Below are 5,000 nucleotides of genomic sequence, written 5' to 3'. Positions count from 1 at the left end.
TCTTGATTAATGAAAACATACTTGGCAAATGCTTTCGCTTCTGTTCGTCTTGCGACGATCCAAGAATTTCACCTCTAACGTCGCAATACGAATGCCCCCGCCTGTCCCTATTAATCATTACCTCGGGTTCCGAAAACCAACAAAATAGAACCGAGGTCCTATTCCATTATTCCATGCACACAGTATTCAGGCGGGCTTGCCTGCTTTAAGCACTCTAATTTGTTCAAAGTAAACGTGCCGGCCCACCGAGACACTCAATAAAGAGCACCCTGGTAGGATTTCAACGGGGTCCGCCTCGGGACGCACGAGCACGCACGAGGCGGTCGCACGCCTTCGGCTCGCCCCACCGGCAGGACGTCCCACGATACATGCCAGTTAAACACCGACGGGCGGTGAACCAACAGCGTGGGACACAAATCCAACTACGAGCTTTTTAACCGCAACAACTTTAATATACGCTATTGGAGCTGGAATTACCGCGGCTGCTGGCACCAGACTTGCCCTCCAATAGATACTCGTTAAAGGATTTAAAGTGTACTCATTCCGATTACGGGGCCTCGGATGAGTCCCGTATCGTTATTTTTCGTCACTACCTCCCCGTGCCGGGAGTGGGTAATTTGCGCGCCTGCTGCCTTCCTTGGATGTGGTAGCCGTTTCTCAGGCTCCCTCTCCGGAATCGAACCCTGATTCCCCGTTACCCGTTACAACCATGGTAGGCGCAGAACCTACCATCGACAGTTGATAAGGCAGACATTTGAAAGATGCGTCGCCGGTACGAGGACCGTGCGATCAGCCCTAAGTTATTCAGAGTCACCAAGGCAAACGGACCGGACGAGCCGACCGATTGGTTTTGATCTAATAAAAGCGTCCCTTCCATCTCTGGTCGGGACTCTGTTTGCATGTATTAGCTCTAGAATTACCACAGTTATCCAAGTAACGTGGGTACGATCTAAGGAACCATAACTGATTTAATGAGCCATTCGCGGTTTCACCTTAATGCGGCTTGTACTGAGACATGCATGGCTTAATCTTTGAGACAAGCATATGACTACTGGCAGGATCAACCAGGGAGCTGCGTCAACTAGAGCTGAGCAGCCGGCCGCCCGGGAGTGTGTCCCGGGGGCCCGCGCGAACACGCAAGCGTCCGCTCAATTATTCTGCAAACAGGAGGAGGCTGAGCTCCCCTGCACAACACACCTCGAAACCCTCTCAGGTCCCGGCGGCGCGCAGCGCCGTCCTAAGTACTTGGTCGGGTTCGAGAGAGGCGCAATCGCCCGGAGTTAGGCGAGTAGACGCTTTAGGTGCGACCACCCGTGCTCCCAACTGAGCTTGCCGCTGCCGACAGAGGCCCGGGAGCGTGCTGTCGTGGCATTGCCGGCGGGAGACAACACGCGCCACCTACGGTGACCGGCAGCTCCAACGCCAGCGCCACAGAAGGACAAAAGCCCTACTTGGGTGCCGAAGCGAACTCTCCCAGCACAGCGCACGCGCCAACACGTCCGCACAGCTGCGATACAAACCACCTGCGAGAACCGCTGGGGCGACCGAGCAGCAGACGGCGTCGCGGCGCCGAGCGCCGGGCGGCGGCGCATCCTCAGCGCACAAAGTCCTCAATCGGACCAGCACACTGCAGATGGCCACCGCGCTTCGCACCGGGCCCGCGAGGACCTACTTTGGCCGCAAGGCGCCGCGAGCAGGGGGCGCCGGCGCGCAGCTGCGCCGCCTGCCGCGTCCGTCGGCCGGCGCGCCTGCCACCGGCCGCCCCCACCAGCCGGCTGTAGCGCGTGCGCCCACGCACCGCGCTGCCAGCACGCCGGGCGGCCCCCCCTCACCGGCCGGGGACGGTCCCACCCAGCCACCGCCGCGTATCGCCTCACACCCAGATCCCCTTTCACGTTCGTGGGCATGGTGGGTCCCCTTTCACGTTCGTGGGCATGGTGGGTATCCCTGAAACAACCGGTTAATAGCTCGACCGATCGTCGCCAACACTGATTCACCTCTAGCGAGAACAACCGCACCACAACGGGTTACCGGTTGTTCATTTGCGTAACGTCACCAGCAAACGTACACGTCCATCGCCATTTGCAACGAGTATTGCATGCCTGTGTCAGGTGTCACAACACACTACGTCTGCCCACATAGACGCAACAACATGTGCACGCCTAGAGAACACGTGGAAGGTAGACCCCGTACGTATGCGGTGTCCATTGCGCGAACGACTGTCAGCCCGCCTCTGCAGCATGTCGCAGATGTGGAACGCGGTGCAACATGCTATCACGGTGTGTGAGAAGAGACGACTACGTCCGAATACACGCTCCACTACATCAACAGACTGCTCATGCTGATCGCCATCCAGGGCGTCCGTTCCTCCCACACGTCTGTATGGCGTACCACACTGCAATCCAGCTCTTATAGGGAGACGACACGTAGCTGCGTGCACAATATTTGGACTGTATGGTCCGCCGTTGCTAGGCGCTGTCGTCATACGGTCACATGGGCCACGATGTATCATTCAGTACATACGGAGCAATGTGCAGTACAGTTTGTGGGTTTTGCGTACATCGGCGGACAGGTGACAGGCCGTACCACAACGTAGGCTGAGTACGTCGGCATGCGAAGGGCATTGAACATGCAAACTTCTCACCGACCAGCTTGCGAAGGCAGGGGGGAAGGGGGGGGGGCATGTACGTCCTGCTGCTATCCACACTACAGTGTATAGCAGGAGCATGTGGAAAGTCAGCAACACCTGCAAGGTGTTTAACATGACGCGATACACAGGGGACCGGGCAGTGCGAGTAGCGAACTATATTGCGAGGGTTGCGGTTAGGCAACACTACACTACTTTAACGGGTTGCATAACAATTACAGAGCAGGTTCAGCGACAACGTGCGTCAGGTTAAGGCGCAATATAGTTTAGGTTACGGCGCACTTTAGGTTAGGTTAAGGCACATTATAGGTTAGGTTAAGGCACAACATGGGTTACGTTAAGGCACAACATGGGTTACGTTAAGGCACAACATGGGTTACGTTAAGGCACAACATGGGTTAGGTTAAGGCACAACATGGGTTAGGTTAAGGCACAACATGGGTTAGGTTAAGGCACAACATGGGTTAGGTTAAGGCACAACATGGGTTAGGTTAAGGCACAACATGGGTTAGGTTAAGGCACAACATGGGTTAGGTTAAGGCACAACATGGGTTAGGTTAAGGCACAACATGGGTTAGGTTAAGGCACAACATGGGTTAGGTTAAGGCACAACATGGGTTAGGTTAAGGCACAACATGGGTTAGGTTAAGGCACAACATGGGTTAGGTTAAGGCACAACATGGGTTAGGTTAAGGCACAACATGGGTTAGGTTAAGGCACAACATGGGTTAGGTTAAGGCACAACATGGGTTAGGTTAAGGCACAACATGGGTTAGGTTAAGGCACAACATGGGTTAGGTTAAGGCACAACATGGGTTAGGTTAAGGCACAACATGGGTTAGGTTAAGGCACAACGTAGGTTAGGTTAAGGCACAACGTGGGTTAGGTTAAGGCACAACATGGGTTAGGTTAAGGCACAACATGGGTTAGGTTAAGGCACAACATGGGTTAGGTTAAGGCACAACATGGGTTAGGTTAAGGCACAACATGGGTTAGGTTAAGGCACAACATGGGTTACGTTACGGCACAACATGGGTTACGTTACGGCACAACATGGGTTACGTTACGGCACAACATGGGTTACGTTACGGCACAACATGGGTTACGTTACGGCACAACATGGGTTACGTTACGGCACAACATGGGTTACGTTACGGCACAACATGGGTTACGTTACGGCACAACATGGGTTACGTTACGGCACAAATTAGGTTAGGTTACGGCACAAATTAGGTTAGGTTAAGGCACAAATTAGGTTAGGTTAAGGCACAAATTAGGTTAGGTTAAGGCACAAATTAGGTTAGGTTAAGGCACAAATTAGGTTAGGTTAAGGCACAAATTAGGTTAGGTTAAGGCACAAATTAGGTTAGGTTAAGGCACAAATTAGGTTAGGTTAAGGCACGATATAGGTTAGGTTAAGGCACGATATAGGTTAGGTTAAGGCACGATATAGGTTAGGTTAAGGCACGATATAGGTTAGGTTAAGGCACGATATAGGTTAGGTTAAGGCACGATATAGGTTAGGTTAAGGCACGATATAGGTTAGGTTAAGGCACGATATAGGTTAGGTTAAGGCACGATATAGGTTAGGTTAAGGTACGATATAGGTTAGGTTAAGGTACGATATAGGTTAGGTTAAGGTACGATATAGGTTAGGTTAAGGTACGATATAGGTTAGGTTAAGGTACGATATAGGTTAGGTTAAGGTACGATATAGGTTAGGTTAAGGTACGATATAGGTTAGGTTAAGGTACGATATAGGTTAGGTTAAGGTACGATATAGGTTAGGTTAAGGTACGATATAGCGTAGGTTCAGATACACATTGTTGTAGGGAAAGGTGTATTGGGGGGGGGGGCGGCAGGTTCGTTGATAGTGATTATCGTAATTGGATGCCTGCGGTATTATCCGATTTGTCACGTCAGGATGCACTTTTGGCTCATGACAGGCGGCGCTCCGATTCCATGGTTGTGGCAGATCTGTGTCTTTCATTCCTGCCATTGTTTGTGTGCTGTGACAGGAGGCAGTATTGTGATGTTGGGTGCACCACTGTGTAGGACATGTGTGGGTGTTCGTGGCTTAGCTGAGCAATGTGCGGATGTCGGAAGGGTGGGATATTGTGTTTTCTGGGTGGACCTCCCGGTCTGGTAATGATAGTGTGGATTGTGTCATGTGGCGGAGAGGATGCACTGGATGTTCTTCCATGCTGGTGGTTAGATATTGTGTGTGATAAGAGAGTAGTGTGTGATAAGAGTGTCTGGCTGACGTGTGGTTCTCATTGTGTGCAGAGTCTTTCAGCATGTATAGGGACGGTTGTATATATTATCTGTATTCTGATGGCTCTGCATCTATTAC

At 51.9% G+C, this 5,000-nt stretch overlaps 1 non-coding gene across 1 annotated transcript in view; it reads right to left on the bottom strand.

Annotated features, from left to right (window-relative positions):
- Positions 1–1,071, bottom strand: part of LOC126429409 (small subunit ribosomal RNA) — a 1,909-nt gene extending 838 nt beyond the window's left edge. Inside the window, exon 1 of the ribosomal RNA XR_007576931.1 lies at positions 1–1,071. This exon is cut by the window's left edge and continues 838 nt beyond it. This is a non-coding gene — a ribosomal RNA (small subunit ribosomal RNA).
- Positions 1,072–5,000: the final 3,929 nt, after the last annotated feature.

The sequence above is a fragment of the Schistocerca serialis genome, unplaced genomic scaffold (assembly GCF_023864345.2).
Source record: "Schistocerca serialis cubense isolate TAMUIC-IGC-003099 unplaced genomic scaffold, iqSchSeri2.2 HiC_scaffold_1016, whole genome shotgun sequence".
Classification (NCBI taxonomy): domain Eukaryota; kingdom Metazoa; phylum Arthropoda; class Insecta; order Orthoptera; family Acrididae; genus Schistocerca; species Schistocerca serialis.
Note: the sequence above shows the minus strand (reverse complement) of the source record. Positions and strands in the feature narration are given on the sequence as shown.